General features: G+C 49.3%; 4 non-coding genes and 1 pseudogene across 4 annotated transcripts; all 5 read left to right on the top strand.

Moving 5' to 3' along the window:
• Window positions 1-1,709: 1,709 nt before the first annotated feature.
• LOC142927781 (5S ribosomal RNA) lies at window positions 1,710-1,828 on the top strand. Its single transcript, XR_012944705.1, has one exon. It is a non-coding gene; the product is annotated as a 5S ribosomal RNA (ribosomal RNA).
• Window positions 1,829-2,260: 432 nt separating this feature from the next.
• Window positions 2,261-2,379, top strand: LOC142926082 (5S ribosomal RNA). The gene has a single exon (XR_012943007.1). It is a non-coding gene; the product is annotated as a 5S ribosomal RNA (ribosomal RNA).
• A 253-nt stretch (window positions 2,380-2,632) lies between these two features.
• LOC142927396 (5S ribosomal RNA) lies at window positions 2,633-2,751 on the top strand. Its single transcript, XR_012944321.1, has one exon. It is a non-coding gene; the product is annotated as a 5S ribosomal RNA (ribosomal RNA).
• A 186-nt stretch (window positions 2,752-2,937) lies between these two features.
• On the top strand, window positions 2,938-3,056 carry LOC142928580 (5S ribosomal RNA; annotated as a pseudogene).
• A 252-nt stretch (window positions 3,057-3,308) lies between these two features.
• On the top strand, window positions 3,309-3,427 carry LOC142926718 (5S ribosomal RNA). The gene has a single exon (XR_012943642.1). It is a non-coding gene; the product is annotated as a 5S ribosomal RNA (ribosomal RNA).
• The last annotated feature ends 24,054 nt before the right edge of the window (window positions 3,428-27,481 follow it).

The raw sequence follows: 27,481 nt of genomic DNA on the forward strand, positions 1-27,481 counted from the left end.
CCCCTACAACATCCACGCTCACTCCTGCAACATCCACGCTCACCTCTCCAACATCCATTCTCACCCCGACACCATCCATTCTCACCCCAACACCATCCACGCCCACCCCAACCCCATCAACTCTCACCCCTACAACATCCACGCTCACCCCTACCACATCCACCATCACCCCAACACCATCCACGCTCACCGCTACAACATCCAACCTCACTCCTACACCATCTACTCTCACTTCTACAACATCCACGCTCACCCCTACACCATCCACCCTCACCCCACAACATCCACTCTCACCCCTACACCATCCACGCTCACCTTGACAACTTCCACTCTCACCCCTACACCATCCACGCTCACCCCTACAACATCCAAGCTCACTCCTGCAACATCCACGCTCACCCCTACACCATCCACGATCACTTCTCCAACATCCATACTCACCCCGACACCATCCACTCTCACCCCGACATCATCCACTCTCACCCCGACACCATCCACTCTCACCCCAACACCATCCACGCCACACCCAACCCCATCCATTCTCATCCCTACAACATCCACGCTCACCCCTACACCATCCACGCTCATCCCTACACCATCCACGCTCATCCCTACACCATCCACGCTCACTCCTACACCATCCACGTTTACTTCTACAACACCCACGCTCACTCCGGCAACATCCACGCTCACCCCTACACCATCCACACTCACCCCTACAACATCCACGCTCACCCCTACAATAGCCACGCTCACCCTTACACCATCCACGCTCACCTCTACAACATCCACGCTCACCCCTACACCATCCACGCTCACCACTACGCCATCCACGCTTTCCCCTATACCATCCACACTCACATCTACACTGTCCATGCTCACTCATACAACATCCACTCTCACCCCTACACCATCCACGCTCACCTTTACAACATCCACTCTCAACCCTACACCATCCACGCTCACCCCTACAACATCCACGCTCACTCCTGCAACATCCACGCTCACTCCTACACCATCCATGCTCACCTCTCCAACATCCATACTCACCCCGACACCATCCACTCTCACCGCGACACCATCCACGCTCACTCCTACACCATCCACGCTCACCTTTACAACCTCCACGCTCGCCTTTACAACCTCCACGCTCACCCCCTACACCATCTTCGCTCACTCCTGCAACATCCACTCTCGCCCCTACAATATCCACGCTCACCCCTACACCAGCCACGCTCACCCCTACACCATCCACGCTCACTCCTACACCAGCCACTCTCACCTCTCCAACATCCATACTCACCCCGACACCATCCACTCTCACCGCGACACCATCCACTCTCACACCCCACTCCATCCACGCCCCCTTCTTGGGTGTCTGTATATACATCTGGGGTTATGTGTTTCCTCTCTCTCGTAAATTTAGCTCTTCTGTACCTGATGATGACTGCTTGTGTTGCAACCGAAACGTCGTACGCTATTGTTATTTTATTATTTTTTATTTATACGTGACTTTACCGAAAAAAACAAAGAGTAATTCTTGCAGTCACGAAAGCTTCGAATCAAGTCATCCAGACTGTTTGATGCCACTCTTTTGGGGATCAACCAGGAGCACAGAATAAAGGTTTTATGAGCGATGACCTCCAAAAGTATAGTTGAATGTTGATTGTTTTATACATCTGAATGTGCGACAGGTCTTTCCAAGCATGGCCTACGACCATATCACCCTGAATGCGCCCGATCTCGTCTGATCTCGGAAACTAAGCAGGGTCGAGTCTGGTTAGTACTTGGATGGGAGACTGCCTGGGAATAGCAGGTGTTGTATGCTTTTGTTTACTTGGATCTGGATGGCTCGCTTTTTACACTTCGACTCATCCAGTGAGTGCACCTGCCAATTTCACGTCGATATGGTGTACTGCATTGGGATCAATATTTTCTTGTAAAATAATGTTTGATGCCACTCTTTTGGGGCTCAACCAGGAGCTCAGAAACAGGTCCCTGCAGGGTGGGCTGGTAGGACAAGTCTCTGCGCTGTCTATTACTGATTTTATACACCCAACAGCACGAGATTTCACTTCGTTAAAGTATTGAAAGGGGACGGACGGACGTACGGACACATTAATCTATTGCAGGCTGGTACACTCAGTTTACAACTTCGTTCCTACCAGTATAAAGGTTTTTTGAGCGATGACCTCCAGAAGTAAAGTTGAATGTTGATTGTTTTATACATCTGAATGTGCGACAGGTCTTTCCAAGCATGGCCTACGACCATATCACCCTGAATGCGCCCGATCTCGTCTGATCTCGGAAGCTAAGCACGGTCGAGTCTGGTTAGTACTTGGATGGGAGACTGCCTGGGAATACCAGGTGTTGTAGGCTTTTGTATATTTGGATCTGGATGGGTCGCTTTTTACACTTCCACTCATCCAGTGAGTGCACCTGCCAATTTCACATCGATATGGTGTACTGCATTGGGATCAATATTTTCTCGTAAAATACTGTTTGATACCACTCTTTCGAGGCTAAACCAGGAGCTCAGAATAAACGTTTTCATGAGCGATAACCTCCAGTAGTATAGTTGAATGTTGATTGTTTTATACATATGAGTGTTCGACAGGTCTCTGCAAGCACGGCCTACGTCCATATCACCCTGAATGCGCCCGAACTCGTCTGATCTCGGAAGCTAAGCAGGGTCGAGCCTGGTTAGTACTTGGATGCGAGACTGCCTGGGAATACCTGGTGTTGTAGGCTTTTGCATTGTTATATCTGGATGGGTCGCTTTTTACACTTCGACTCATCCAGACTGTTTGATGCCACTCTTTCGGGGCTCAACCAGGAGCTCAGAATATAAGTATTCATGAACGATGATTTCCAGAAATATAGTTGAACTTTAATTGTTTCATACATCTGAATGTGCGACAGGTGTGTGCAAGCATGGCCTACGACCATATCACCCTGAATGCGCCCAATCTTGTCTGATCTCGGAAGCTAAGCAGGGTCGAGCATGGTGAGTACTTGGATGGCAGACTGCCTAGGAACACCAGGTGTTGTAGGATTTTGTATTTTTGGATCTGGATGGGTCGCTTTTTACACTTCGACTCATCCAGTGAGTGCACGTGCCAATTTCACGTCGATATGGTGTACTGCATTGGGATCAATATTTTATCGTAAAATAATGTTTGATGCCACTCTTTCGGGGCTCAACCAGGAGCTCAGAATAAAGGTTTTATGAGCGATGACCTCCAGAAGTATAGTTGAATGTTGATTGTTTTATACATCTGAATGTGCGACAGGTCTTTCCAAGCATGGCCTACGACCATATCACCCTGAATGCGCCCGATCTCGTCTAATCTCGGAAGCTAAGCAGAGTCGAGCCTGGTTAGTACTTGGATGGGAGACTGCCTGGGAATACCAGGTGTTGTAGGCTTTTGCATTGTTGTATCTGGATGGGTCGCTTTTTACACTTCGACTCATCCAGTGAGTGCACCTGCCAATTTCACGTCGATATGGTGTACTGCATTGGGATCAATATTTTCTTGTAAAATACTGTTTGATGCTACTCATTCGGGGCTAAACCAGGAGCTCAGAATAAACGTTTTCATGAGCGATGACGCCGACGTGTTCAGTGAGCACGATTCGGATGTGGGCCGGACTGACCTTGTTAAGCACCAAATTGGCACCGGTGCCGCCCAACCAATTAAACTCCCCACATACCGAGTGGGCGCGCCTGAACGGGCCCAGATTAAAGATGCCATCGTGGAAATGCTCCGAGATAACATAATCCAGCCCTCAGCTAGCCCCTGGTCTGCCCCGGTGGTACTGGTGATGAAAAAGGATGGGTCGACCCGGTTTTGTGTTGATTACCGAAAGTTGAACGCAGTCACCCTCGGCGATGCCTTCCCCATCCCCCGCATCGATGACACCTTTGACAGCCTCGCGGTGGCGCGGTATTTTTCCACCCTCGATCTAGCATCCGGGTACTGGCAGGTGGATATGGCGGAGGAGGATCGGCCAATGACTGCATTTACCAAACCGATGGGACTGTTTGAGTTTCGGATACTCCCGTTCGGACTCACTAATGTGCCTGCGACGTTCCAGTGGTTGATGGAGCTGGTGATGCGGGGCTTGCAGTGGGAACAGTGCCTAATTTACCTGGATGACGTGATAGTGTTCAGTATATCTCTGTCTGAGGACTGGTCCAGGTTATGAGAGGTGTTCCAGCGACTGCGAGCCGCCCATCTCAAACTCAAGCCACGTAAGTGTTATGTTGCGCAGCACAAGGTGGGGTACCTTGGACACCGAATCAGCGAGGCAGGGTTGCGCACCGATCCGGAGAAGGTACGCGCCATAGTGGAATGGCCATGGCCAAGGAACCTGACGGAGATCAGGTCATTCTTGGGGCTCGCCACCTATTATCATCGATTTGTAAAGGGATTCAGCGAGATTGCACGCCCCCTCACCCAACTCACTTCCCCTAAGAACCCTTATCAGTGGACGGAGGCCGCCTGACGGCCTTCACCACCCTCAAAGACCACCTCACCCATACCCCCACCCTGGCTTTCCCGGATTTTTCCACCGATTTGATTTTGGACACCGACGCCTGCAGCTATGAGCTGGGCGCGGTGTTGTCACAGGTGCAGGATGGGATGGAGCGGGCCATCGCATACGCCAGCTGGACCCTGAGCAGGGCCGAGCTGAACTATTGCGTGACCCGTCAGGAACTGTATGCCGTGATCTTCACATGTAAACAGTTCTGGCCGTATTTGTATGGCAGAAAATGTCGGGTGCGGAGTGACCATTATGCTCTGCAGCTCCATCTCACATTCAAGAAACCGCGGGGGCAGATGACCCGATGGCTGGCGCAGCTGCAGGAATACAACCTGCAGATCGAGTACCGGGCTGGGCGGATGCACGAAAATGTGGACACCTTGTCGAGGCAGCCCATGGTGTGCGCCGAGACGAGGGCGGAGGAGGCCTGCCCATGCTTCATGGGGGACGCTGCCAACAGGCAACGCCCCCCCGGGAGCGCACTGAGACCCCCCTCTCACGAGAGAGAGAGTGCAGTATGCGCCGCGGAGACCCCTACAGAAGGAGCCGACGGACTGCCCCACCCTGACCGGGCGGATCCAAGAGGACGTCAGCTGCGCCTTCCCGGGCCTGGACGACGAGCAGTTGAGACAGACCCAGCAACGGGACCCGGATCTGGCGGCAGTGGAAGCGGCCCTGCGGGAAAAGAAGAGCACCCTACCAGGACCCTGGAGTGGTTTGTATGCCCGGTTGTGTGTGCAGAACGGGGTGGTAAGAGGGTGCATCTGTGTTCCCGCCCAGGTGCGACCCCAGCTGCTATGGCTGGTGCACGACCACCTGCTCGGGGGCCATGATGGGGAACGGCGCACTAGGGAGACCCTGCGTCGCCAATATCTCTGGCCCAAATTGGCGCAAGACGTGGCCGCCTGGGTACAGGGCTGCCGCGCGTGTCAGCAATGTGGGCCGAAAGCGGCGCAATATCAGGTACCCCTGAGGCCGTTCCGCGTCAGTCGGACAAACCAGCTGGTTGGGATCGACCTACAGGGGCCATTTCCGCGATCCCACCGGTGGAGTATTTCGCACGCTATCCCGTGGCGGTGGCCATCCCCGATAAGACGGCCCTTGTGGTGGCCTTGGCATTCGTGGAGCACTACGTACTTAAGCACGGGATCTCCGAATGGGTCATTACCGAGCAAGGTAGTGAGTTCGAGGCAGAGCTGTTTCAGGTGCTGTGCCGCGAGTTCGGAATCCAGAAGGACCGAACCACGGCGTACCACCCCCAGGTGAACGGTATGGTGGAGCGTATGAACCAGACCTTAGCTGGGAAGCTCAAATGCATGGTGGCCGCAACTCAGCAGGACTGGGACGAACACCTCCCCTATGCCCTGTTCTCCTACGCCACCACAGTACACACGTCTACGGGACAGACCCTGTTCCTAATGATGTGTGGCCGTGAGTCTCGTCTACCTGCAGATCTGCTGTTCGGCGTTCCCCCACTGCAACGGGATGAGGGGAGCCGCCCCGTGGAGCACCTGATGGAGACTCTGCGAGGGGCCCGGGGCCGGGCCTACCCACAAGGAGAGGCCGCGCATCGGCACCAAGAGCAGGGCGCCCGGCCCCTTATGGAGCCCCCCTTCTACTCGGCGGGCTCTAACGTGTGGCTATACACCCCTCGTGTCGGGGCTGGACAGCTGGGGAAACTGACCACCTACTGGCGCGGACCCTGGACCGTGGGGCGGCAGATCTCCCCCTGGACGGTGCTGATTCAGGGCGGAGACAGGGGCCGAGAGATGGTGGTCAACGTCCGCCAATTAAAACCATGGAAGGCAGCCCCAGCAAGGGAGAACCCCGCAGTTTGGGTACCCCGAAATCCCGGGGTCCCAACACCCTCCATGCTCGGCCCCGAGGGGTCACGGCCCAGGCCGGGGGGGGCGGGGACGATGGCACCTAAACCCTGCTGCCTCTGAGTTTGTTCCCCAGCCCACAGGTGCCGAGGGACGAGAGGAGCCATTGGAATGGAGGAAGAGACCGCCGCTAAAAGCCCAAAAGACGGAGCCACCACCCCCGAGGCCAGCCACGAGGGCCGGGCGAGTCCCGCGGACCCCGCGGCGCTACCTCGTGGGGGCAACCCAGGCGAGATGCTCCAGTCAACCCGGGACGGAGACTGGCACCTCGGCGGGCTATGTGGTGCCATAGCAGCGAAGCCACTCCGTCGGAGCCATGCCTGCAACGCCACCACGGGAGAGCGTGCAGGCCGAAGCTGCTTCTCCCTCACCATCCCCAAAATGAGCACACACAACACACACACCCCCCACGTAGGACCTCGTGGGGAAGTCACATGGCCTCCAGGTTTTCACCCAGGGGCCTTCTTCGTAGGGACATCCCTCACGGTTTCCTGGGGCCAGGGAATTGTCCGACTTCCCCCAGGTTGAATTACACCACAGAGCCGTGAATTGACGTGCAATTGCATGCTCACGACAAGGCTACTCAGTCACCGCGGTTAGGTCCACACGAGCACCAGGGGAAGCATCCGATTGGCCGGCAAAGTACGCTTGCACGCCGTGGCCAATGGCAACGGCCCAACGGCGGCCCCTGTTGATGGGTAGAGAGGGAAGCGGACGTCTGTGAAGGCACCGAGGTGGGCGCACCAATGGCGGTGGGGTATCGCGGGTTAGCCGGGCAGACCTTTGATGTAGAGAGGGATAAAATGGGAGAGGAGAGCGACGATGGGGGTTCGCGTTCTCCTCAAATGAGCGATCGGAGCAGTCAGCTTGCCGGCCACTGGGTCGTCCGTGGGACGAGTATCAGCGAAGCCAGGCCCCGCTCCCCGCAAGAACCTCGTGCAGCCTCGTCTCTCCGCGACGGCCCACGCATCGGAGGCGAAATGTGAGTACAAAAGCGAGAGTGGGGAGTTTCACTCCAAGGGGACGAGGTAGATCAGGTTTAGACCATCGAGAGATAGGTTAAACCTGCCCTGCTGACCCGGACTGACTTGGGTAATAGTAGCCCACAGACACGCCAGGAATAAATCGTCAGTGATCAACAAACCTTGTGTGGTTTCTGCGAGTGTGGAACGGGCACATGGTGGTGTGAGTCCGCTCGTCGTGGTACGGGGATTTGCACGTGGGTAACTCTGTTGAGGCGGCCATTGTGTGCGGGCCCGACCGGGGTTCCTGCGTCGTACCCTGTGTTTGTGCGCGAGTGTGTATTTACCCACGTGTTTGCGCTCGCCCCTGCGCGTAGCTCGTGATTAGCGTGTGTGTGTGGCGAGCGGCGGCGGACTCGTACAGGGGCACGTGAGGTTACTCATCCGCCCTTGTGTTTAACGTGTGCGTCAGGTAGACAGGCGGCGTACACGCAAAATTATCCATACTGCCTTTGTTTAGCCTGTGCCCGCGGTGAGCGACGGTGGACTCGCCTGGGTACACGTGGGATTATCCCTACAGCCCTTTAAACAATCTCCATTGCCCGCCCTCGGTGGCAACGCGTGTGCGAAGGACGTCATTGCCCTCTGACCCCCGGTTCAGCGCGTGAGAGTGGTGCGTGGGGTTGTGTGAACGGATACGTCGCGTTTGAGTGGCTGAGAAGCGACAGATTGATTCCAGGCAGCCATGCGCCAGCCCCGAGCTATGCCCCCCAAACAGAACCTGCGGACCCGAGGGGCTCCGGCGCGAGGAGAGGAGCTGGGGAGCAGTAGCCCTCTCCCCACGAGTGAGCAGTTGGATAGCGGTGGCTCTCACATGAGCGAGGAGTCCGGAACCTGCAGCTCTCCCGAGATCAACCCTCCCCCGGAGGGGGAGCCAGGGGCCCACGTCCCTCATAATATCGCGTCCCTCCTGCGTTCTCTGCGGCTGTGCCGATCTGATTATAGAGTGCTTTGGGAAGGGTAATTGCCCGAAACGTGTTTTGATGTTGCGCGCCAGTTCCTCGTGAGAGTGGACCGGGCTCTTATTCTCGTAGAATCGCAGCCACGCGCTCTGCTCGGGAGTCGCGAGCGACGCGCGGTTGCGTGAGGCGCTGTCTGCTGCTACTGCAGCAGCTGCAGTAGCCGAGGAGGGCTCTGTCTCAACCGAGAAAGCGGTGATATAGAGGATGTGTCACCCATCCTCACACACTCGCACAACACAAACAGCACGCATACCTTCCGCACTCGACATCACGCATGCCTAACGCATCAAGGGTCGGAGGTCAGGGATCACCACGTCACGCACGCGGCACGCTCGGGCGGGGAAGAGAGATCGGGGTGTGAGCACGACGTGCACGAAACGCAATCCGATGAGTGAGTGGTTGACACTCGGATCGGATTGGTGCGGAGAGCGGATCGGGAAAGAGCGAGAAGTGGGAGAAAGGTAATTGGTGGAGAAGAGGTTTAAAAGTGACTGAAAAACGTGGAACTGGGTTGGTTTGATGATGAGTGTTGCTGTAATGTACGAGCGGTGACAACGAAATAAATAAGTTGAAGTACACCAGCCCGAGTCTCCTTTTCAATGTGTCCTCGTCGTCCTCACCATGTCTGGACGTGGCAAGACCGGTGGTTAATCTCGAGCCAAGGCAAAGTCCCGTGCAGCACACTCGCACGAATATTTTCATAACCAAACGCTCTCAGCATTGAGCGTTTGGTTACAAAAACATGTTTTCTGTCGGTAGGTTTTCGCAGTGCATAGTTGTGTACCAAAACGATTTCAGAGTCATGGTTTTGAACAACCATGCAGTAAAATCTATTTCATTCGTGGTGGTCTCAACAAAGAGCATATTCTATACACGATATTTGAATGTTGCGATAATTTTCACCCGAATTATGGGGAAGTGAAATCCAAACAATGGAAAGAGGTTTTACATCTGACACTTGTTATGACCTCGTTATTACATCTTTAAAAATGTGCAGTTTCAAAGATTAACATCTTATTTAGATGATGTATACTGAATGGTGCCAAAACAACCACTGCACGGTCTCTCGTGGTTTTAATCGAGTATCTTTTTTTGGAAGGGTATTTTCTTGAGAAAGGAGCAGCGCTTAAGGACACCAAAGCAGCTCATAGCCACTTGACTTTGATGCGGCATTCTGCAATGATACAAACCACGAGCGTCGAGTTTGTTATGAAAACGGCTTCCCCATCGAGTCCTTTGCAAGCTGACGACCCCAATCAACACGCTCCCTTAGCATCACGTCACGACTCCACGGACCAATGAGAGCGCGCTCTGCGCCAGAGATCTCTGATCTCCAGGTTCGCAGCGCACTAACCGTTGCACCACCGCTCCCCACACTTTCACAAACAAAGACAAAGATCCCCCGTGTAGCCTTAACAGAATGTTGGGGCAGGTACTGTTAGCGACTACCTATGAAGAACGGCACGGTACACGAGGGCATAAGTGACCAACACCATCCCCGGCCGCATTTGTCTCCCTAGTCGTGATGTTTACACAACGTGTTGATTTCAGGCTGAATTAGCGAGGCCAATAACCGATTCAGACAATCGTCACTTGTCTTTGCCGTGAGCGGGAATCGAACTGATTGGCCGGCTTCGTGGCGAAGTGCGTTAATCACAACACTACCGCTCCCCACATTCACCAGCTCACACAAAGACACAGATCCCGCAGCACCTACCCCCCAACAGCCCTAACAGATTATTAGGGCAGGTGCTGTGAGCAAGCACCTGTGAAGGCCAGCACGGCTTGGCGAATGGGTTATTGTATGCTTGAGAACTTGAGAGGGTGGGTGGGTGGTTTGTGAGTTATTGATTGGATTTCTCCAGTATAAATACATATTCTAATTAATTTGTACGTAGGTATCTTAAATAAATATTCGGACAATGGAACATCTATTTACATTCGTATTCACGCGTTGTTATACGAAGTGTATTTGTTGGGGTGTGTGTGTGCACCTTCTACCAACAGTCAGAAGGGTGCGCGAGGCGCGTGTGAGTGGTTCGTGTGCTGGGTTCCTCTCTGATTCGTGTACCAAGGAGCACGTGACTCGCCGTGGCGTCACCCAAATCGCCAGTTGCCTCGCAACGAGTTGTCCGACGCGCCGTCACGAGGCCCTAACCGATGTCACGTGGTCCTAACTGCCATTTTGAGCAGAGGCGTTGAGCAGAGAGCTGCGTTCTTGCGATGCTCAAGATTTCCAAATGATGACCTCATACGAGAATATTGCACGAAAAGATATTGACATGGTGAGTGGAGCGAGTGTTGCTGTGTGTGTGTGTAGATTCCTGTGTGGGGAGTAGGCAGGGCTGTTGTGTCGCTAGAGGAGTAGCGCGAATTTATATTCCACGGTGGTTGGTATTTAGTGAAAAAGTCATGGGCCTCCTCTTTGTCTACTCAGACTCAAAATGATTACAGTATCTGATTCAACGTGTTAAAACATCACCTATGTAAAGAGCCCCCGTTGAAAACATCAGCATAGGGGAGACAAAGGTGGCCAGGCGTGGTGTGCCGTGCTGCTCTTCAGCACAGCACTGGTCCAAGGCTGCCAGGGGGATCTTCGTCTCTGTAGCTGTATATGAGGAGCATGCTTAGCGGCACGCTTCACGATTTTCTTCCTCCGCCTCCCCCCCGTTCCCTCCCTTTCGACTCCGGATTCTGAGAAGCCTGCGAAGTCCCCCTCCACAGCCGCTTGGGCCGAAGTGGTCGCAGACTACGAGGCGAACCAAGGTACTGAACATCTTTGAAAACGAGCTGTATAGTTCATCGTATTCCTCCAGTATGAATATAGATTGAGATTCTGATTCTGACTAGGGGCAGGTGCTCATAGCAAGTACCAATCAGCACCACCACTCACTTTCCTCAAATAGCTTTGACGTGCCCGTCCTTGATCGATAGTAAACAATAATTTAATACCGACGATGAGTACATCAATGTGCGTGTCTCTTTGGCCTGTGGCCACATCTGCCAGAAGCACTTATGTGTAAATTTGCCTCTTTGGTTTTCCTTCTAAAGAACGTGACGAGTTGCTATCTATTTAACAAGTAATTAAGTCATAAGGATAGTCTCGGTAACGATAAATAAGTAAATCAATGATAAACGAGCGCTAAGTAAACAAGTAAAGTCTTTATTATAGCGATGTCGGTAGGCAACAACAAACCCGGGTAGCCATGGCAACGGCCTCCCCGCTCCAACTGTCGCCAACGGTCCAGGCCTCGAGCCCCGCCCTCTGGTGACGTCACTGCCACGGCCTATGTGGCCCCGCCCCCGTCTTCTGCAGGCTCCGCCCCCATCGTAGAACACTACAATTATAATCTTAGCTCTTTCGGTAAAGTCACGTTGAAGGGAAACAATAAAATAATAAAATATATATAAAACAATAAAAATTCTCACGACGTTTCGACCGTTTGTGTTATGTTCCCTTCAATGTGACTTTACCGAAAGTGCTAAGAATATGAATTACTGCAGTCACGAAAGCTTTAAATCAAAATTTACACTACAATTACTTTGATATAAAATATAATTAGTATATAATTACAATAAAAACATTGATGACATGGCCGTCTAGATGCGTTGCCTAGCCAAGGTCACCCTCGCAATGATGTATTTGGGTCGTACATATTCCAAGGTCCGTGTGCTCCTCCCACAAGCTTTCCATGCAATTCTAAGGGTGCAGCCGACGTTTAAGTACAATGATCATAGAATGTTGACGTGGATGACTGAATGACGAATGTGAGTACTTGCATGATGATAATTAAGGGTACGGTCCAGGTACTGCCCAGTGCTGATGACATCCCCCTACTGTGCCCTAGGTCTCACTCATCCCCCAGAATCCTGTGAAGGAGCGGAGTCAACAGAGTACCACCACCTCCTCCACGACGCCTGCCTCCTGACAGCCGAGAATCCCCTGCTGGGATATGAACAGCTGTGCAGCTGCTGTTGCTGCCTGGGCCTGTGCGGGCCTCAGTTATCTCAAGTCGACCCTGCGCCAGTTCCTACAGTCGGGTTCTGGGAGGCGGCGGCTGTTAAGGACATCTGGCTCGAGATGGAAGCAGCCAAGAAGTCACCTCAACGACGCCGGCAGAAAAAAGCAGCTGGACCCAACAGCAGCAGCTGCTTGGCTCGTCCCACAAAGCGTCCCCGAGCTCCGGTGGGGGTGATGACGCGGGCCCAGAGGACTTGCCCCTCCTTCGTGGCCGAGGAGCAGGGCTACGAAGTGGGAGGCCACCTGAGAGTCAACCTCTCATATTATAATGACTTTTGCGGGAGGCCTTCACTCAGCAAGAAGAGGCGCTGCCACGGGGAGAAGATTTTCGTCTGAAAATCTTCTCCCCGCCTCCCCTCCATCCTGCCCGACCATCTCACCCCCCACCATCACTCTCCAAACCACCCTCCACCATCACCATCCACTCACCCCCCACCTTCACAGTAAGCCCCAACCCCCATCATCACTATTCGGTGTGCCCTCCACCATCACTATCCGCCCCAAACCCCACAATCACCATCCAACCAGCCCCGCAACATCACTATCCACCCATCCCCCACCATCACAATCTGCCCCATCCACCACCATCAACGAACGCCTCATCCCCACTATCCCCCCCCACCACCATTACTATACACCCATCCCCCCACCATCACGATCTGCCCGACCAACTACAATCACTATTAGCCCCACCCCTTACCAATACAATCCGCCTCACCCTTCCCCATCACGATCCGCCTCACTCCTCACCATCACTATCCGCCCCCCCCCCCTAACATCACTATTCACCACCCCTCACCATCACTATCCAACCCAGCCACTACCATCACAATCCGCCCGACCCCCTACCATCACTATCCGCCCCAAACCCCACAATCACTATCCAACAAACGCCGCAACATCACGATCCACCCAACCCCCCAACATCACAATCTGCCCCACCCACCGTCATTACTATACGCCCATCCCACCGCCATCACGATCTGCCCCACCCACCACAATCACTATTAACCCCACCCCTTACCATTCCATCCGCCTCACCCTTAACCATCACTACCCTCCTCAATCTCCCCCATCACAATCCACCCACCCCTCACCATCACTATCCACCTGAACCTGCACCATCACGATCCGCCACACGCCCAAATATTACTATATGCCCATCCCCCCCACCATCACTATCTTCCCCACCCACAACAATCGCTTTTCGCCCCACCCCTTACCATCACTATCCAACCCATCCTCGACAAAGACCAAGAAGACGAATCCAAGATGGCCGCCTGAGGCGCGCGTGCGCTCCCGGGGCGTTCCCGGGCCGCACTCCGAGCAGGGGCTGGCGGGACCGTTTGTGAGGGGGCCGAGGGAGCCGACAGAAGGAGGTGATGGAGCCGAGGTGGCCGGGGGGGGCCGACGGGGGCGGAGGGGGCGACGGAGCCGGGGGGGGGGCGACGGAGCCGGGGGGGGGGCGACGGAGCCGGGGGGGGGCGACGGAGCCGGGGGGGGGGCGACGGAGCCGGGGGGGGGGCGACGGAGCCGGGGGGGGGGGCGACGGAGCCGGGGGGGGGGGCGACGGAGCCGGGGGGGGGGCGACGGAGCCGGGGGGGGGCGACGGAGCCGGGGGGGGGCGAAGGAGCCGGGGGGGGGCGACGGAGCCGGGGGGGGCGACGGAGCCGGGGGGGGGCGACGGAGCCAGGGGGGGCGACGGAGCTGGGGGGGGGGGGACGACGGAGCCGGGGGGGGGGACGACGGAGCCGGGGGGGGGGCGACGGAGCCGGGGGGGGGGCGACGGAGCCGGGGGGGGCCGACGGAGCCAAGGGAGGGCCGATGGAGCTGGGGGAGGGGGGCGACGGAGCCGGAGTGGGGGGGGCGACGCGCGAGCAGAGGGAGCCGACACTGACTTTCTCATACATCATACACTGACTCCCTCACACATCATGCACTGACTCGCTCATCATGCGCTTACTCACTCACACATCATACACTCGCACAACCACTGACCCATTCACTCATCATACACAGGTTCACTCATCGTGTGCTGGCTCACTAGCACATTATTCACTCACTCACACTGCCGCTGACTCACTCACACATCATACACTGACTCACTCATCATGCGCTGACTAACACATTGTGCGCTGACTCACACATCATACACTCACGCTGCTGCTGACTCACTCACACATCATACACTGACTCGCACATCATACACTGACTCACTCATCATGTGCTGACTAACACATCGTACGCTGACTCACACATCATACACTCACTCAACCTAATACGGACTCAACCATCATACAGTGACTCGCACATCATACACTCACTCACGCTGCTGCTGACTCACTCACACATCATACACTGGGAGTGTCGTGCTGCCAGTTATGGCTGCAGGTTTTTGTCGTCAGTGTTATGTATATCGTTTATTGTTAAATTTAAAATTACAGTTCCTAAGATTACTGTTGTTACATTGTTTTTTATAGCTTTTTTTGGTGATTTAAAAACATATGGTTAATCTAAATTGTCTTATAGTTCATATTCTTAGCTCTTTCGGTAAAGTCACGTTGAAGGGAAACAACAAAATAATAAAATATATATAAACAATCAAAATCAAAATTTGTCTTATAGTTGTTGTTGTTGGCTTGCACCACATTGTGATTTTTGCACACAGCGTTTTAATACGTTTTTGTGTGTGTGGAATATGTCCTGGTTTATTCCAGGATGTTTCTGTTGCGCGTCGTCGCTTTGGGATGTTCTGTATTCATATTTTGTTGGTTGCGGTTGCACCCGACTTAAGAGCCGCATGGCTCACAGGGCTATACCTAAATAAATGAAACTTGAAACTTGAAACACCATCACTATCCGCATAACTCTCCACCATCACTATACTCCTCATCCTCAACCAACACGATCCTCCTCACCCCACACCATTACGATGTGCCCCACTCCCCACCACCCTCCACCCCACCACCCCACCACCCCACCACCCTCCACCCCACCACCCTCCACCCCACCACCCACCACCCCACCACCCACCACCACACCACCCTCCACCCCACCACCCTCCACCCCTCCACCCCACCACCCTCCACCCCTCCACCCTCCACCCCACCACCCTCCACCACACCACCCTCCACCCCGCCACACCACCCTCCACCCCACTTCGCCACACCACCCTCCACCCGACCCTGCCACACCACCCTCCACCCCACCCCGCCTCACCACCCTCCACCCCACCACACCACCCTCCACCCCCCGCCACACCTGTTGTATATGCCCCCCTTTCCATCTTAATATTAACAAGTAATTTTTCAATACATATAGATACATATTTCTATTGTTTCTTTTAATTTTAATAATGAATAAAAACACCAAACCAGGCCTCAGCATGGCATGTGGAGGTCATATTTACCTTGACCCACTAACACGATTTTGACGTTCAGAGCCCTCCCAGGGTCAGAGGGAGCAGATAGAGAGCCGAGCGCAGCGGATTGCAAGGGGCTGACGTAAACACAAAGCCAGGGTCACTGGGAGGTTGCGTTAGCCTAGATCTAGTTAAGTCAAAAAAGCTAATTGGTTCTGCATTACTATTAAAGTAACTTAAAGTCGGAATTTAACGACAGGGTAGGCTAAAGTTATTGATCTTCATACCCACTTCAATTGAACCCTGCCACAAGTTACGTCAATGTAACCATCACCCGTCTATTAATTTAATATGAAATGTATATACATATTTTAATAATTTCTATACGACTTGACCCGAAGCCTAACACTCAGGTTTTCCTAAGTCAACATGAATGCTCTAATCCACCCATACGCAAATAATAAGCCGGGTTAAAGTAAGAGTAGAGAGGAAAAGAAATGCAAGCGCACAGCAAAACTGCAACGTAAGCAAAGGGCGATGTTAAACCCAGGGTCGGAGAGAAAGGAAGATCCCGGCCGTCTTTGTATCCCCGCAGCGCGGGGTAGGAGTGTGTATACGCTCGGGGAAACACGAGTCAAACACCACAACGGGAAGCTGACCCAGACCTTGGACTAATACAGAATCATAACTGTGGAACTCTGATGAAGTGAAATGTTAACTTAAAACTTTTTAACCATTTCTCTGTGCGTCGGTGAAAGTCGGAGGGAATATCAGCCCTCCCTCCAGGTTGTGCACCCAGACAGAGAAGCGCCTTCAAGACAATTGATAACATTTGATTGTTTTACTTGTGGGTTTTATGGTAGGAGTATGACAACGGAATATACCGTGGGTGATGCACAAGGACACACACTGACACACGTACGGACACACACACGGACGCAGATACATACGGACAAATCCTGACACAGCAAAAATCGAAAGAAACCCCGCCTTGTGGGCAGGATCCGAGTGAAGGGATTTTTGGGCATAAAAAGAGGAACTCGGAGGAGCAACTTACCAGAGTTCGACCGGGGGGGGGGGGGGGGGGGGTCGGCTCACCAGAGTTCGACCGGGGGGTCGACTCTCGGGAGACAGTTCGACTCGGAGGAGCAACTCGGAAGAGTTCGACCAGGGGGGTCGGAACTCGGGGACTTCGACTCGGAGGAGGTCGGAACGCGGGGAGTTCGACCAGCGAGTCGGTTCAGGAGCAGTTCCAATCGGGAACGAGAGCAACAGGTCGCCAGCCGGCGAGCTGCAGAGCAGGGGGCGGCGAGCAGAAGCCAAAGTGGCCCCGTCGCTACCCACTGACGTTGGCAAGACTCGCAGGGTAGTGAGGCGTCACCTAGTGCGATTTCCAAGAGCTGAAAGACAGAGCATTGCTGAAAGTTTAATTTACATTGAGTCCAGCTGCAGATCGACCGATGCACCAAGCAAGAGCTTCTGCAAACCAGAGCAAGAGTACGTGCGACTGGAGTCATCCAGCAGTGGAGAAAAACCTGCTGTTAGAGAACCAGTACGAGCGCGTGCGACCTGAGTCATCCAGCAGCGGAGAGAAACCTGCTTTCAGCAAACCAGCAGCGAGTACGTTCGAGTTCTCCACACAGAGAGAGAGAGGGAGCGTGTCGATGCAGATCATCCAACAGCGGAGAGAAACTGCTGTCAGCGAACCAGCACGAGCGTGATCGCGCAGCTCATCCAGCAGTGGAGAGAGGTGTCCACTGAGTAGAACTGAGAGCGATCAAGCAACTCTCCCCCGTGGACAGAGGCTGGCTGCTGCGTGGAGGAGGGCGGCGATACGTATGATGCACTCCCACACACCTCACCGCTCTAAAGGGAGCGAGGCTACTTCTCCTACAAGCGATGCCAACTTCAGCGTATGGCAACACAAATAATTAATTCCAAACACTGACTATTCAAAACAATTCATATCACTCAAACCTACACGGGTCCTTAACCAGAAGCGAACACTCAAGTCCGTGAACCATCTGACTGTGGAAGCATCAACCGTGTGACAACAGTCCGTCGTTTATAAGTATATTCATAATTTCCCTCTTTAATATTTTGTTTTGGACTGTGCTTCTAATCGCATAAGTTACCAACCGATCCATCAATACTAATTAACCCTTGGCACCTTCGCCACGGAGCTACGCTCCCGGGGAGGAATCGTGCTAAACCGATTTTCTGATCATACAATCTTATTCACGAATTAAGTAATTAATTAATCTCCCGTGAGATAACATGTTCCGCCGCATACCCTCACACTAAGCCATTTCGGTAATCTTATAGTCTGTCCGGTGGATCTGTTGTTACATTTATGCCTTTGGAAATAATAACTGTTTGATTGTCTTTTTATATGAATACCGTTGCATGTTAATCAATCGCCTGTGATAATGTGCTGACCATTTCAAGCATAATGATCGTTCATATTATAATGTATAAGCTTTTGTGTAGCATAGTATTTGTATGTCCTGACTCTCTCTCTCACTAACAGCAATCGCTTTATGCGGGGTCCATGTGTTATCAAAGTGAAATCGTACAGTCGTTGATGATACTGTCTTGATACCGTGTGGATACTGTGTTGAAGTTCCGAGATTGAGAGTTCACATACATATTATAGTTAAGGTTTAATTAGAAAATAAATTGATTAATACAGAAGTGGTCGTGTGATTCTTTCCTGAAATTTTTGCATAAGATCTGTATCCTGCGACGAGATAGGAACTCGGGAACCTAAACTATAAACACACCAATACACACTCATTAAACTAAAGCGAACGATATGAACATGGGAACCTAAACTATAAAGACACCAATCCACACTCATTAAACTTTAAAGCAAATGATATGAACTTGGGACCTAAAATATGAACACTCGGAGAGTGTTAAAGCGAGAATCATTGTATTATGCTGATCAATAATACGAAGTTAGACAACGAGGCCGAATTGACACTAGCGTAACTGCACACGATTGATTGCGTTATCCTGATTGATAACCCCACCTCGTCAACGAGGCGGGGCCTGATTATCATAAAGGCTATCATGAACACAACTACACCCACTCGTATAAATTAATACTATTACCTCTCTAATTAGCATAGTTATACGCATAATTACACGAATTAACATAATTTTGGATTCATAATGCAAATTTCGAATTTCATTTAATTTTAATTATTTTTCATCAATTTTCACACACCCACATATACAACAACATGTTGTTTGATTGGTTGCTCGTCCATTTTATATCCCATAGCTTAACCACTCATATCTTTGGATTCCTCTCGATGAGGCGAGCAGTACGAGTACCACCTTGATGGGTCTGCGACGTTTCCTTCCAGAGTTATTACCAAAAAACCACACACTTCCCAGAATCCTCCCGGTTTGGGGTCAAAATGTTGTCGCTCATTAAATCCCATAAGAAACGTCGCATCGAATAAATGTGATTGAATTCTCCCCGTCTGGACGAGCGGGATTGAATGGTGCAACTGATTTTGCTGTGCTGTGTTAAAACAGATATTTGCATGACTGCTTTTGTTTTATTTTGTGAATAGCAAAAAGCATTCAACCCCATATTACATGTTGTTTTATTGGTCGCTCGTCCATTTCATATCGCATAGCTTAACCACTCATATCTTTGGATTCCACTCGATGAGGCGAGCAGTACGAGTACCACCTTGATGGGTCTGCGACGTTTCCTTCCAGAGTTGTAACCAAAAAACCACAAACATCCCAGAATCCTCTCGGTTTGGGGTCAAAATGTTGTCGCTCATTAAATCCCATAAGAAACGTCGCATCGAATAAATATGATTGAATTCTCCCCGTCTGGACGAGCGGGATTGAATGGTGCAACTGATTTTGCTGTGCTGTGTTAAAACAGATATTTGCATGACTGCTTTTGTTTTATTTTGTGAATAGCAAAACGCATTCAACCCCATAATACATGTTGTTTTATTGGTCGCTCGTCCATTTCATATCCCATAGCTTAACCACTCATATCTTTGGATTCCACTCGATGAGGCGAGCAGTATGAGTACCACCTTGATGGGTCTGCGACGTTTCCTTCCAGAGTTGTTACCAAAAAACCACAAACATCCCAAAATCCTCTCGGTTTGGGGTCAAAATGTTGTCGCTCATTCAATCCCATAAGAAACGTCGCATCGAAAAAACGTGATTGTATTCTCCCCGTCTGGACGAGCAGAATTGAATGGTGCAACTGATTTTGCTGTGCTGTGTTAAATCAGATATTTGCATTACTGCTTTGGTTTTATTTTGTGAATAGCAAAAAGCATTCAACCCCATAATACATGTTGTTTTATTGGTCGCTCGTCCATTTCATATCCCATAGCTTAAGCACTCATATCTTTGGATTCCTCTCGATGAGGCGAGCAGTACGAGTACCACCTTGATGGGTCTGCGACGTTTCCTTCCAGAGTTATTACAAAAACACCACAAACATCCCAGAATCCTCTCGGTTTGGGGTCAAAATGTTGTCGCTCATTAAATCCCATAAGAAACGTCGCATCGAATAAATGTGATTGAATTCTCCCCGTCTGGACAAGCGGAATTGAATGGTGTAACTGATTTTTGCTGTGCTGTGTTAAAACAGATATTTGCATGACTGTATTTGTTTTATTTTGTGAATAGCAAAAAGCATTCAACCCCATAATAAAAGTTGTTTTATTGGTCGCTCGTCCATTTCATATCCCATAGCTTAAGCACTCATATCTTTGGATTCCTCTCGATGAGGCGAGCAGTACGAGTACCACCTTGATGGGTCTGCGACGTTTCCTTCCAGAGTTATTACAAAAAAACCACAAACATCCCAGAATCCTCTCGGTTTGGGGTCAAAATGTTGTCGCTCATTAAATCCCATAAGAAACGTCGCATCGAATAAATGTGATTGAATTCTCCCCGTCTGGACGAGCGGGATTGAATGGTGCAACTGATTTTGCTGTGCTGTGTTAAAGCAGATATTTCCATGACTGCTTTTGTTTTATTTTGTGAATAGCAAAACACATTCAACCCCATAATACATGTTGTTTTATTGGTCGCTCGTCCATTTCATATCGCATAGCTTAACCACTCATATCTTTGGATTCCACTCGATGAGGCGAGCAGTACGAGTACCACCTTGATGGGTCTGCGACGTTTCCTTCCAGAGTTATTACAAAAAAACCACAAACATCCCAGAATCCTCTCGGTTTGGGGTCAAAATGTTGTCGTTCATTAAATCCCATGAGAAACGTCGCATCGAAAAAATATGATTGAATTCTCCCCGTCTGGACGAGCAGAATTGAATGGTGCAACTGATTTTGCTGTGCTGTGTTAAATCAGATATTTGCATTACTGCTTTGGTTTTATTTTGTGAATAGCAAAAAGCATTCAACCCCATAATACATGTTGTTTTATTGGTCGCTCGTCCATTTCATATCCCATAGCTTAAGCACTCATATCTTTGGATTCCACTCGATGAGGCGAGCAGTACGAGTACCACCTTGATGGGTCTGCGACGTTTCCTTCCAGAGTTATTACAAAAAAACCACAAACATCCCAGAATCCTCTCGGTTTGGGGTCAAAATGTTGTCGTTCATTAAATCCCATAAGAAACGTCGCATCGAAAAAATATGATTGAATTCTCCCCGTCTGGACGAGCAGAATTGAATGGTGCAACTGATTTTGCTGTGCTGTGTTAAATCAGATATTTGCATTACTGCTTTGGTTTTATTTTGTGAATAGCAAAAAGCATTCAACCCCATAATACATGTTGTTTTATTGGTCGCTCGTCCATTTCATATCCCATAGCTTAAGCACTCATATCTTTGGATTCCACTCGATGAGGCGAGCAGTACGAGTACCACCTTGATGGGTCTGCGACGTTTCCTTCCAGAGTTATTACAAAAAAACCACAAACATCCCAGAATCCTCCCGGTTTGGGGTCAAAATGTTGTCGCTCATTTAATCCCATAAGAAACGTCGCATCGAATAAATGTGATTGAATTCTCCCCGTCTGGACGAGCGGGATTGAATGGTGCAACTGATTTTGCTGTGCTGTGTTAAAACAGATATTTGCATGACTGCTTTTGTTTTATTTTGTGAATAGCAAAACGCATTCAACCCCATAATACATGTTGTTTTATTGGTCGCTCGTCCATTTCATATCGCATAGCTTAACCACTCATATCTTTGGATTCCACTCGATGAGGCGAGCAGTACGAGTACCACCTTGATGGGTCTGCGACGTTTCCTTCCAGAGTTGTTACCAAAAAACCACAAACATCCCAGAATCCTCTCGGTTTGGGGTCAAAATGTTGTCGCTCATTCAATCCCATAAGAAACGTCGCATTGAAAAAATGTGATTGAATTCTCCCCGTCTGGACGAGCAGAATTGAATGGTGCAACTGATTTTGCTGTGCTGTGTTAAATCAGATATTTGCATTACTGCTTTGGTTTTATTTTGTGAATAGCAAAAAGCATTCAACCCCATAATACATGTTGTTTTATTGGTCGCTCGTCCATTTCATATCCCATAGCTTAAGCACTCATATCTTTGGATTCCACTCGATGAGGCGAGCAGTACGAGTACCACCTTGATGGGTCTGCGACGTTTCCTTCCAGAGTTATTACAAAAAAACCACAAACATCCCAGAATCCTCCCGGTTTGGGGTCAAAATGTTGTCGCTCATTTAATCCCATAAGAAACGTCGCATCGAATAAATGTGATTGAATTCTCCCCGTCTGGACGAGCGGGATTGAATGGTGCAACTGATTTTGCTGTGCTGTGTTAAAACAGATATTTGCATGACTGCTTTTGTTTTATTTTGTGAATAGCAAAACGCATTCAACCCCATAATACATGTTGTTTTATTGGTCGCTCGTCCATTTCATATCGCCTAGCTTAACCACTCATATCTTTGGATTCCACTCGATGAGGCGAGCAGTACGAGTACCACCTTGATGGGTCTGCGACGTTTCCTTCCAGAGTTGTTACCAAAAAACCACAAACATCCCAGAATCCTCTCGGTTTGGGGTCAAAATGTTGTCGCTCATTCAATCCCATAAGAAACGTCGCATCGAAAAAATGTGATTGAATTCTCCCCGTCTGGACGAGCAGAATTGAATGGTGCAACTGATTTTGCTGTGCTGTGTTAAATCAGATATTTGCATTACTGCTTTGGTTTTATTTTGTGAATAGCAAAAAGCATTCAACCCCATAATACATGTTGTTTTATTGGTCGCTCGTCCATTTCATATCCCATAGCTTAAGCACTCATATCTTTGGATTCCACTCGATGAGGCGAGCAGTACGAGTACCACCTTGATGGGTCTGCGACGTTTCCTTCCAGAGTTATTACAAAAAACCACAAACATCCCAGAATCCTCCCGGTTTGGGGTCAAAATGTTGTCGCTCATTAAATCCCATAAGAAACGTCGCATCGAATAAATATGATTGAATTCTCCCCGTCTGGACGAGCGGGATTGAATGGTGCAACTGATTTTGCTGTGCTGTGTTAAAACAGATATTTGCATGACTGCTTTTGTTTTATTTTGTGAATAGCAAAACGCATTCAACCCCATAATACATGTTGTTTTATTGGTCGCTCGTCCATTTCATATCCCATAGCTTAACCACTCATATCTTTGGATTCCACTCGATGAGGCGAGCAGTATGAGTACCACCTTGATGGGTCTGCGACGTTTCCTTCCAGAGTTGTTACCAAAAAACCACAAACATCCCAAAATCCTCTCGGTTTGGGGTCAAAATGTTGTCGCTCATTCAATCCCATAAGAAACGTCGCATCGAAAAAACGTGATTGTATTCTCCCCGTCTGGACGAGCAGAATTGAATGGTGCAACTGATTTTGCTGTGCTGTGTTAAATCAGATATTTGCATTACTGCTTCGGTTTTATTTTGTGAATAGCAAAAAGCATTCAACCCCATAATACATGTTGTTTTATTGGTCGCTCGTCCATTTCATATCCCATAGCTTAAGCACTCATATCTTTGGATTCCTCTCGATGAGGCGAGCAGTACGAGTACCACCTTGATGGGTCTGCGACGTTTCCTTCCAGAGTTATTACAAAAACACCACAAACATCCCAGAATCCTCTCGGTTTGGGGTCAAAATGTTGTCGCTCATTAAATCCCATAAGAAACGTCGCATCGAATAAATGTGATTGAATTCTCCCCGTCTGGACGAGCGGAATTGAATGGTGTAACTGATTTTTGCTGTGCTGTGTTAAAACAGATATTTGCATGACTGCATTTGTTTTATTTTGTGAATAGCAAAAAGCATTCAACCCCATAATAAAAGTTGTTTTATTGGTCGCTCGTCCATTTCATATCCCATAGCTTAAGCACTCATATCTTTGGATTCCTCTCGATGAGGCGAGCAGTACGAGTACCACCTTGATGGGTCTGCGACGTTTCCTTCCAGAGTTATTACAAAAAAACCACAAACATCCCAGAATCCTCTCGGTTTGGGGTCAAAATGTTGTCGCTCATTAAATCCCATAAGAAACGTCGCATCGAATAAATGTGATTGAATTCTCCCCGTCTGGACGAGCGGGATTGAATGGTGCAACTGATTTTGCTGTGCTGTGTTAAAGCAGATATTTGCATGACTGCTTTTGTTTTATTTTGTGAATAGCAAAACACATTCAACCCCATAATACATGTTGTTTTATTGGTCGCTCGTCCATTTCATATCGCATAGCTTAACCACTCATATCTTTGGATTCCAATCGATGAGGCGAGCAGTACGAGTACCACCTTGATGGGTCTGCGACGTTTCCTTCCAGAGTTATTACAAAAAAACCACAAACATCCCAGAATCCTCTCGGTTTGGGGTCAAAATGTTGTCGTTCATTAAATCCCATAAGAAACGTCGCATCGAAAAAATGTGATTGAATTCTCCCCGTCTGGACGAGCAGAATTGAATGGTGCAACTGATTTTGCTGTGCTGTGTTAAATCAGATATTTGCATTACTGCTTTGGTTTTATTTTGTGAATAGCAAAAAGCATTCAACCCCATAATACATGTTGTTTTATTGGTCGCTCGTCCATTTCATATCCCATAGCTTAAGCACTCATATCTTTGGATTCCACTCGATGAGGCGAGCAGTACGAGTACCACCTTGATGGGTCTGCGACGTTTCCTTCCAGAGTTATTACAAAAAAACCACAAACATCCCAGAATCCTCCCGGTTTGGGGTCAAAATGTTGTCGCTCATTTAATCCCATAAGAAACGTCGCATCGAATAAATGTGATTGAATTCTCCCCGTCTGGACGAGCGGGATTGAATGGTGCAACTGATTTTGCTGTGCTGTGTTAAAACAGATATTTGCATGACTGCTTTTGTTTTATTTTGTGAATAGCAAAACGCATTCAACCCCATAATACATGTTGTTTTATTGGTCGCTCGTCCATTTCATATCGCATAGCTTAACCACTCATATCTTTGGATTCCACTCGATGAGGCGAGCAGTACGAGTACCACCTTGATGGGTCTGCGACGTTTCCTTCCAGAGTTGTTACCAAAAAACCACAAACATCCCAGAATCCTCTCGGTTTGGGGTCAAAATGTTGTCGCTCATTCAATCCCATAAGAAACGTCGCATCGAAAAAATGTGATTGAATTCTCCCCGTCTGGACGAGCAGAATTGAATGGTGCAACTGATTTTGCTGTGCTGTGTTAAATCAGATATTTGCATTACTGCTTTGGTTTTATTTTGTGAATAGCAAAAAGCATTCAACCCCATAATACATGTTGTTTTATTGGTCGCTCGTCCATTTCATATCCCATAGCTTAAGCACTCATATCTTTGGATTCCACTCGATGAGGCGAGCAGTACGAGTACCACCTTGATGGGTCTGCGACGTTTCCTTCCAGAGTTATTACAAAAAAACCACAAACATCCCAGAATCCTCCCGGTTTGGGGTCAAAATGTTGTCGCTCATTAAATCCCATAAGAAACGTCGCATCGAATAAATATGATTGAATTCTCCCCGTCTGGACGAGCGGGATTGAATGGTGCAACTGATTTTGCTGTGCTGTGTTAAAACAGATATTTGCATGACTGCTTTTGTTTTATTTTGTGAATAGCAAAACGCATTCAACCCCATAATACATGTTGTTTTATTGGTCGCTCGTCCATTTCATATCCCATAGCTTAACCACTCATATCTTTGGATTCCACTCGATGAGGCGAGCAGTATGAGTACCACCTTGATGGGTCTGCGACGTTTCCTTCCAGAGTTGTTACCAAAAAACCACAAACATCCCAAAATCCTCTCGGTTTGGGGTCAAAATGTTGTCGCTCATTCAATCCCATAAGAAACGTCGCATCGAAAAAACGTGATTGTATTCTCCCCGTCTGGACGAGCAGAATTGAATGGTGCAACTGATTTTGCTGTGCTGTGTTAAATCAGATATTTGCATTACTGCTTTGGTTTTATTTTGTGAATAGCAAAAAGCATTCAACCCCATAATACATGTTGTTTTATTGGTCGCTCGTCCATTTCATATCCCATAGCTTAAGCACTCATATCTTTGGATTCCTCTCGATGAGGCGAGCAGTACGAGTACCACCTTGATGGGTCTGCGACGTTTCCTTCCAGAGTTATTACAAAAACACCACAAACATCCCAGAATCCTCTCGGTTTGGGGTCAAAATGTTGTCGCTCATTAAATCCCATAAGAAACGTCGCATCGAATAAATGTGATTGAATTCTCCCCGTCTGGACGAGCGGAATTGAATGGTGTAACTGATTTTTGCTGTGCTGTGTTAAAACAGATATTTGCATGACTGCATTTGTTTTATTTTGTGAATAGCAAAAAGCATTCAACCCCATAATAAAAGTTGTTTTATTGGTCGCTCGTCCATTTCATATCCCATAGCTTAAGCACTCATATCTTTGGATTCCTCTCGATGAGGCGAGCAGTACGAGTACCACCTTGATGGGTCTGCGACGTTTCCTTCCAGAGTTATTACAAAAAAACCACAAACATCCCAGAATCCTCTCGGTTTGGGGTCAAAATGTTGTCGCTCATTAAATCCCATAAGAAACGTCGCATCGAATAAATGTGATTGAATTCTCCCCGTCTGGACGAGCGGGATTGAATGGTGCAACTGATTTTGCTGTGCTGTGTTAAAGCAGATATTTGCATCACTGCTTTTGTTTTATTTTGTGAATAGCAAAACACATTCAACCCCATAATACATGTTGTTTTATTGGTCGCTCGTCCATTTCATATCGCATAGCTTAACCACTCATATCTTTGGATTCCACTCGATGAGGCGAGCAGTACGAGTACCACCTTGATGGGTCTGCGACGTTTCCTTCCAGAGTTATTACAAAAAAACCACAAACATCCCAGAATCCTCTGGGTTTGGGGTCAAAATGTTGTCGTTCATTAAATCCCATAAGAAACGTCGCATCAAAAAAATGTGATTGAATTCTCCCCGTCTGGACGAGCAGAATTGAATGGTGCAACTGATTTTGCTGTGCTGTGTTAAATCAGATATTTGCATTACTGCTTTGGTTTTATTTTGTGAATAGCAAAAAGCATTCAACCCCATAATACATGTTGTTTTATTGGTCGCTCGTCCATTTCATATCCCATAGCTTAAGCACTCATATCTTTGG

The sequence above is a fragment of the Petromyzon marinus genome, chromosome 23, assembly GCF_048934315.1.
Source record: "Petromyzon marinus isolate PM22_M1 ecotype Great Lakes invasive population chromosome 23, UKy_Petmar_22M1.pri1.0, whole genome shotgun sequence".
NCBI classification, from domain to species: Eukaryota; Metazoa; Chordata; class Hyperoartia; order Petromyzontiformes; family Petromyzontidae; genus Petromyzon; species Petromyzon marinus.